We start from the raw sequence: 9,001 nt of genomic DNA, 5'->3' as shown, positions 1-9,001 counted from the left end.
AAGAGAAATAGCTCTTTTCTGATTGTTCCTTATTTATTTGTTATCCTAAATTTTCCTACCATTAATTCAAGTGAAAGTAATTCATTTTAATGTGGTCTGTATAGCTACTTTTTATTTATTTCAAAAAAGAAATACTTTATTTCTTAAGATAACTTGAGAACAGGTTATTCATACATTAGAAATAGGGCTAGGGGCCATGGCTCATGCCTGTAATCCTAGCACTTTGGGAGGCCGAGGTAGGAGGATTGCTTGAGGCCAGGAGTTTGAGACCAGCCTGGGCACAAAGTGAGACCTGTGTCTCTTTAAAAAAAAAATTTTTAATTAGCTGGGTATAGTGGTGCTTGCCTGTAGTGGCGCACCTTTAAACCCTGACCTGTCTGGCTAAAGTATTTCATGAAGCCTGTAGTCCAGATACTTGGGAGGGTGAAGTAAGAGGATCACTTGAGCCCAGGAGTTCGAGGCTGTGGTGAGTGATGATTGCGCCAGTGCACTCCAGTCTAGGTGACAGAGTGAAACCTTATCTCAAAAAGAAAAAAAAAGAAAGAAAGAAAGAAAAAGAAATAGCTGCAGATTATTGATCTCCACCTTTTTGCAATAAGATTTTCTTCTAGCATCCTTCTCCTTGCTGCCCATGTGCCCATTGGCTTTTCAGCTTTGTTTTTGAGAGAAAATATGAACACACACGCCTCCACTTGAGTTGTAGTATACTCACTATACAGGCCAAAGGTAACGTTTAGCTTCATAAAATTCCATCTGAACATAGACAGTCATTGTCCGAAACTCACAGTCAAGAATTGTGATTGTTTGCCTTCCATTGGTTGGGTTGATTCCAACAAGACCTTTGCTGCTTAAAATAGGGTCCCAGCATCAGGAACACATTAGCATCACTTGGAAGTTGTTAGAAATGCAGAATCTTAGTCCCCATCTCAGACCAAAGAATTAGAATATGTGCTTTAATAAGATACCTCAGTGACACACATGCAAAGAAAAGTTTCAGAAATGCTAGATTATCAAGCTGTTCAAAGTTTGTGGTTCTTCTGAGTAAAGCAGAGTACTCATGGCTGGGTCTGGAAAAGCTTTTCTCTTACAACTCTTCATGAAATCTTAACTGAATGTGAAAAGGCTAAAAAAAGGTTTAGTTAGTAATTTTCCAAGTAATCATGTTCGACAAGCCTGTATACTGCTTACAAAATTCGCATTGGTCTTATTTCTCTGATGAATGCCACATACTCACTTCTCTTTACCTGTTTCATGTTTGCATAGGTCCAGCAAAGGGATGTTTGGTTGGTCAGTATCACTGAGCTGTGGCCATGTTTAGAGGCTCATTCCTAGAAAAATCAATTAACTTTCAATTAGCAATTAACTTTCATTGCAAACAAAACGAAACAAAACAAAGAAAACCAACTTTAAACCTTGACCTGTCTGGCTAAAGCATTTCATGAAGCCATGGAAAACCACACGGTAAAGGATAAAAGATGGGTAAGTATTGAATATACTACAGATGTAGATTAGTGAAGAGGAAGGATAACTTATCTCTTTCATGGGTGATCAACTCACAAGAGCTCCTCATACGATGACAGCTGGTGGCTGGAATCAGCTCACTTTTGAAGCTCTGATTCCTCCCTAAGCAAACAAGCAATCATGTGGGGGTGTGAGTGTGTGTGTGTGTGTGTGTGTGTGTGTTGTTGTTGTTGTTGTTGATGGTTTCCTTTTCCAGAAAAAAAAAGATAACTAAATTAGATTTCTTACCATTATCATTTTTATATTAGTTTAGATATAAAAAGCCAGGTTTCTGAAGATTTGACTACCATTAAACAAGATGAAAAAGACTTGATAGACCAAATAATGGTGAAGTTGTAGGCAAAACTAAAGCCTGCCCTTTTATATCCAGTCAGCCAAATTGCCCTCCCAACACTGGATGTCGCAGACTCTAAACCAAATAATGAAATGTTACAGCTGGCAGAGCTCGTAAAAATCTAGTCTAATGCCTTATTTGTTCATGATGTAGTGTAGATGACACTAAGAAATTAAAGTGACTGGCTATCAAACCAAAAACTAGCATCTGGGTCTTCTGATTTGGAATCAAGCATTATGATTGTCTGAACCGCTCTATACACAAAACATAATACCTCTCCTTATGGAAAAACAGCAACAAAACAACAAAAATACATAAGGGCAGGGACTGTGACTGTTTATCGCTTGATCTCGGATAGCAGAAAATCATGTATTTACTAGCACTCAATAAGTACTTGTTGAATGACTTGCAACAGATGAAGATTTGTTAAATATCTACAGAGGGTAATTATCTACTGTAGATATTAGTTATATTACAAGTATATATTACTATATAATTATATATTACTATAATTAGGCAGTATATAGGGGCATGTTTACATTATTACTTTCATTTTATACTACTTTATTATCACTACCATTATTGTTGTTATCAGAGTCGTATACAGCTAACACATAAGGCAAAGATAGAGGTCATCATTTTCCCTCGTTTGGGAAAGAAGAAAAGGAAGACTGCTAGAAACTGGGTGTATATCATTCCTTGGAACCTGTAGATTTCTGGCTCTGCCTTCTACTGCCATTTACAACCAACCCTGGCACATGATAAATGCTAGATAAATGGCAGCTCTGAGTATCACCACTGCTGTTGTCACCATGTTACCATCATGGCTTTGTGCCAAGCCTAGTGCTCCATCTTTTCTTTTTAATTTTTTTGGGGGACTTGAGGGGACGAGGTCTTGCTTTGTTGCCCAGACTGTTGTCTCAAATTACTGGGCTCAAGCCATCCTGCCTCAGCCTCCCAAAGTGCTGGGATTACAGGCTTGAGCCACGACACCCGGCCACCTGCTCCATCTTGATTTTCCCCTGACCCATATGGATCCTGTGAATCTACCATAACAACTACTTCTCCCTAGGTGGACTGACCTCTCTGAACTTTGGCACTCACATTTTACACAGATTACAAAGCACCTGCTTATTCTCCTCCTGTCTAGTCAAATTACCAAGAACAATCTTCAGGTTTTGGATTTTTTTTTTAATCGAGTTTGTGAGACCCAATACAAATAAATTAACATGTACATCAGGCACTAGAGCAACAGACAGACACAGAGGAGAGAATGAATATATCTGAGTGTAGGACCCCAAAGAGGGCCGAACTGATCCTGACCCCAGCAGGGACCCAGGAACCTTCTAAGCCAACTTTTCCCGAGGAATATTCCTCAGTTACTTCCTTTGTATCCACATAGCACTTATGTTAGTGGCATTTAGACCAAGTCAGAGGATTCCTACAAATTCAGAGGGCTTTTTTTTTTCCTTTTCTTTTGTTGGTAAGAGAAAAAATATATTTTAATGATTCAATCAAGGCAAGTTTTAGGGGTACAGGTCACGTTTGGCCATGTGCTTGACTGTTTTAGAAGTCACAAGACGGGGTCACAATGAATATATCGATCAGGATGTCTGTGGACCCAAGCCTCACATGATATGTTATAGAAGGTAACTGTCACCTTCCATAACAATTACACAGAGTGATAAAAGAACAGACTAATAATAGTGATAACAGCAGCCATGTAAGCTCTGGTTCCAGCAAATTCAGGACATTTGGAAGCTCCTGAGGAGGCAGTGTGGGGCTGGGGACCAGATCCCAGATCTAGTCTGAGTTCCTGCTGACCTAGTCTCTGCAATTCCCTGAAAGCCATTCCAGGTTTTCCCATTGGGCCATAAACCTGCCAGGGTTTTTTGTTTGGAGAAGTAGTGAATTCCAGGCCAGATTTTTCTCTCAACCCATCAGCTGGGGCTGTGAGCCCAACTGCAGCCTTAGCCTGCGCTTTGCTTCTGCTGCGCTGGGTTGACTCAGCCAACCTCCCGGGTTGCGAGCGATGAGCAGCCTCAATACCCGGTTTCTCTTTCTGCAGCGGGTTTACCTCTCTTTCAAATGGCCCGCTTGCTTTGGGGCTTCAATGCTGGCAGAGTCCCTGCCACTCCTTCACCCTCAATCCCAGATATTAGAGCAGACTACCAACAGCTTGGTTCCTGAACTCCAGGCGGCTTCAGCTACCCTTGGGCTTGCAGGCACCGGGATCCTGGTCACCCAGTCTCCAGCCCAACTTGTCAGCTGACAGGACCCTTAGGAAGGAATGTTTCCCACCACTTCCAAAAATTAGAGACCACTTGGATGTGTGCCTTTGTGATTAGAACTGTCACGTAAAGGGCCAAGGACCCCACTAGGACCACACACCAGGACAAATAGAGTTCATGCAGGAAAGCTAGGACAGGGCAGGCAGGACCTCCTCCCCACCCCGCCTTGTCACACAGAGAGATGCGCACTCTGCACTTAGGTCTGTGAAAACAGCTCATTGAAAATCAACAAAAGGCGGAGGAAACGAATCTTCAGGGCAACCTGCATTCGTCCCTCCTTAATCAAAGTAGTGCCTTTCTTACCTCCAGGGCTTTACCAGCACAAACAACATTTCATTAATCTTTGTAACCCCACCAATACTGAGAAAGTAAAAATCGGCGCTGCCATTCATCAGGCTACGATAACAGACAGATAAAGCCAGCCGCAAAGTTAATAGCAAAGGATATTTCTCCCAAGGACACACTGCTGCTGAAAGGTGCCGTATGACCCCCTTCTTAGAGTGACAACCGCTTTCTTAATGAGTAACCCTGTCCTCTGACATGGGAGACTTTCAAAATTTTGCTGTTTGAAATTACATCAGTAACAATGAAACATCCCACTCTTACCTGGGGGAACTAAGACAGAGAAGCGACCTTGATTTACTGCCCCGGCGCAGAGGTTCAGATAAAGGTTTCTGGACACAATATTGGCATTTTCTTAATAGTGTCCAAGGAAATATGATCCCGTGTCCATTTCAGTCCAGACCTGATGATAACCCTTTTATACTCACACCGCATTGCTTAACACACATTAAAACACTCCTTCATTTAATTTTACAAAGACTCCATCTTTTCCAGAACTTTTATAGTTAACTATTTCTTCCTTCATTTGTCGAGAAGTTCCATGATTCTTCCACTATGTGATTTTTCTTATTGCAATCAGCCAAAAAACAAACAAACAAACAAAAACTGACTTTTCAGACTACAGATTTGTCCCTAGTTGTCTTAGGCTAAGTGGGCCATGACAGTACCAAGCACAGGGACTTGCATTTAATAGCGATGTACCTACTTCTGATGGATTCATAAACAGTCCATGTGGACTGTGAAATAGATGAAGATATGGTGTAATTATATAGAGATTGGCAGTGTTCATTATCCTAAGTGAGTGTATTTCCTTTTTCAAGTATTATCTAAGTGTTTTCCTAAGAAAGTGAGGTATATGAGAAAATGACAAATTTCTTTGTTTATAAAGTATACAATTCAGTGGTTTTTAGTGTAGCCACAGAATTGTGGAATCATAACCACTAACTCGAAGACTTTTTTTTTTTTTTGAGACAGTTTCGCTCTCGTTGCCCAGGCTGGAGTGCAATGGCTCAACCTCGTCTCACTACAACCTCCGTCTCCCAGGTTCAAGAGATTCTCCTTCCTCAGCCTCCTGAGTAGCTGGGATTACAGGTGCCTGCCACCACACCCGGCTAAGTTTTTGTATTTTTAGTAGAGACAGAGTTTCACCATGTTGGCCTGGCTGGTCTCGAACTCCTGACCTCAGGTGATTCACCCGCCTCAGTCTCCCAAAGTGCTGGGATAGCAGGTGTGAGCCACCCCGCCAGGCCCGGGACATTTTTATCACGCCAAAAAGAAACCCCATAACTATTAGCAGTCACCCCTGATTCCTTCCTTCCCATGTCCCCTGGTAACCACAAAACTACTTTCTGTCTCCAGGGATCTACCCTTTCTGGACATTTCATTTAAACGGAAGCACATAATATGTGGCCTTTTGTGACTGACATCTTTCACTTAGCATAATGTTTTCAAATTTCATCCATGAAAAAAAAAAAAACCGGCTCATCCACGTTATAGCACGTATCAGTTCTTCATTTCTTTCTCTTTCTCTTTTTTTTTTTTTTTACCAAATAATATTCCATTGTATGGCTATACTACATTTTCTTTCATCTATTCATCAGTTGATGTACATTTGAGTTGCTTCCACTTTTTGGTTATTATGAATAATGCTGCTATGAACATCTGTGTACAAGTTTTTGTACGAACATATGTTTTCCATTCTCTTGGGCATATATTTAGAAGTAGAATTGCTGGATCATATGCTAACTCTGTATTTAATTTTTCAGGAACTTCCAAACTGTTTCTCAAAGTGACTAACAATTTTATATTCCTACCAGTAGTATATGGGTGTTCCAATTTCTTCACATCCTCATCAACTCTTTTTATCTGTCTTTTTTACTATAGCCACCCTAGTGTGTGAAATTATGTCTTGTCATGTTTTTACTTGCATTTCCTTAGTCACTAATGATATCGAGCATCATTGGCCACCTTTGGAGAAATGTCTATTCCTTTGATCAGTGTTTAACTAGGTTGTCTTTTTATTGTGGAGTTGTAAGAGAATTTCTTTTCCTTTTCTTTTTTTCTCTTTTCTTTCTTTCATCTCATTCTGCTGGAGTGCAGTGGCACAATGATAGCTCACTGTAACCTAAAAGCCCTGGGCTCAAGTGATCTTCCTTACTCAGCCTCTCAAATAGCTAGGACTGCAGGCATGCACACCATGCCTGGCTATTAAAATTTTTTTTTGTAGGGATGGGGGTCTCACTATGTTGCCCAGGCTGGCCTCAAACTCCTGGCCTCAAATGATCCTCCCAACTCAGCCTCCCAAAGCACTGGGATTATAAGCATGAGCCACTGTACCTGGCCTGTAAGAGTTCTTTATATATTCTGGATACAAGCCCCTATTAGGTATTTTGCAAATATTCTTTTTACTATATTTGGTCTCTATATTTGACCAATATATTCTCCCAATACATTAGCTGTTTCACTTTTTTCATAGTGTCCATTAAAGTGCAAAAGTTTTAAGTTTTGATGAAGTCCTACTTATCTTTTATTTTTCTTTCATTGCTCATGGTTTTGGTGTCATATCTAAGAATTCATTGCCAAGATCATGAAGATTTACCTTTATGTTTTCTTTTAAAGGTGTTTTGGTTTTAGCACTTATATCTGGGTCACTGATCCATTTTTAGGTTTTTGGTTTTGTTTGTTTGTTTTTGTTTTGTATATGTTGTGGTAAGGGTCCTGCCTCATTCTTTTGCATGTATATATCCAGTTGTCCCAGCAGGATTTGTTGAAAATATTATTCTTCCTCCATTGAATTGTTTTGGCAAAGTTATACTTTGTTAAAAATTCAAAATGTATGAGTTTCTTTCTAGATTCTCAGTTGTAGTACATGATCTACATAACTGTCCTTATTTCAATAACACACTTTTGTATTTCAATAGTTTTATGGTACAGGTGGTTTTTGGTTACATGAATAAGTTCTTTAGTTGTGATTTCTGAGATTTTAGTGCACCTGTTATTCTAGCACACTTTTTTTTTTTATTATTGCTGTAGCTTTCCAATAAGTTTTGAAATCAGGATGTGTGAAGTTTCCAACTTTATTCTTCTTTTTCAAGATTATTTTGGCTATTTCAGGTCCCTGGAAGTTTCATATAAATTTTAAGATCAGTTTGTCAATTTATCTAAAGAAGCCATCTGAGATTTTGATAGAGATTGTACTGAATCTGTAGATCAGTTTGGGAAGTATTGCCATCTTAATAATAACTACTTTATTTCATGGATGATATTGGATCCATGTTATTGGATCCATGTTATTGGATTCCAGTTATTTGGATCTTCTGGAATCTATTTCAATGACATTTTATAGTTTTCAGTAAACAAGTCTTATATTTCTTTTGTTAAATTTATTCCTAAGTATTTCATTTTGATGCCATTTTGTTTTATTTTCATTTCTGTATTGTCTATTGCTAATACATAGCAATACAATTTCTTTTTGTATATTGATCTTGTATCCTGGCACTTTGCTGACCCAGCTCAATAGCTATATTTGTTTTTTGTGTAGATTCCTCAGGATTTACTATATACAAGATCATGTAGTCTGCCAATAGAGACAGTTATACTTCATCCTTTCTGACCTAGAAACCTTTTTTTTTTCCTTGTCTTTTTCCTGACTGAAACCCCCAGTGCTATATTGAGTAGAATTCATGAGAGTGGATATTCTTGTCTTGTTGCTGCTGAGAAAAGCTTTCGGTCTTTCATTATTAAGCACAGTGTTTGCTTTGGGGTTTTCATAGATGCCCTTTATGAGGTTGAGGAAGTTTCCTTCTATTCCTAATTTGATAAGTGGTTTTGTGGTTTTTGTTTGGTTTGGTTTTGTTTTAGCATAAAATGGTGTTGGATTTTGTTGGGTTACTTTTTTCCACATCTACTGAGATGATCTTGTCATTTTGCCCTTTATTCTATTAATTAGTGTATTAGATTAATTGATTTTCATATATTGAACCAACCTTGCAATCCTGAGATAAATCCCACTTGGTAACGGCTTATAATCCTTGTATGTGTTCCTGGATTTAGTTTGCCGGCGTTTTATTTTTTATCACTCAAATGGACACAGTATAGTTTGCTAGGATTTTATTGAGAATTTTTGCATCTATATTCACAACAGTGTTAATCTGAAGTTTTCTTGTGATATCTTTTTCTGGTTTTGGTACAATTTGGTACTTTCTATGAGGCCAGTATTATTCTGGCCTCATAGAATGAGTTGTTACCTCCTCTTCTATTTTTTGGGAGGGTTTATGAAGGATTGGTGACAATTGTAAACATTTGGTAGAATATACCAGTTATGTTATCTGGTTCTGGGATCTTCTTTGTTGGCAATTTTTTTAAATTGCTAATTCAATCATTTTACCTGTTATAAGTCTATTCAGATTTTAATTTATTTTCCAGTCAGTTTCAGTAGTGATGTCTTTCTAGAAATCTGTCCATTTCATCTAAATTATGGAATTTGCTGGCCTACAGTTCATAATATTCTGTC

At 38.7% G+C, this 9,001-nt stretch overlaps 1 long non-coding RNA gene across 1 annotated transcript in view; it reads right to left on the bottom strand.

Annotated features, from left to right (window-relative positions):
• Positions 1–939: 939 nt before the first annotated feature.
• LOC107967061 (uncharacterized) overlaps positions 940–9,001 on the bottom strand; it is a 31,094-nt gene continuing 23,032 nt past the window's right edge. Inside the window, exons 5-6 of the long non-coding RNA XR_001707236.3 lie at positions 1,245–1,328; positions 940–1,123 (exon numbers count right to left, since the gene is read on the bottom strand). This is a non-coding gene — a long non-coding RNA (uncharacterized LOC107967061). The remainder of the gene's footprint in view (positions 1,124–1,244; positions 1,329–9,001) is intronic.

The sequence above is a fragment of the Pan troglodytes genome, chromosome 9 (genome assembly GCF_028858775.2).
Source record: "Pan troglodytes isolate AG18354 chromosome 9, NHGRI_mPanTro3-v2.0_pri, whole genome shotgun sequence".
NCBI lineage: Eukaryota > Metazoa > Chordata > Mammalia > Primates > Hominidae > Pan > Pan troglodytes.
Note: the sequence above shows the minus strand (reverse complement) of the source record. Positions and strands in the feature narration are given on the sequence as shown.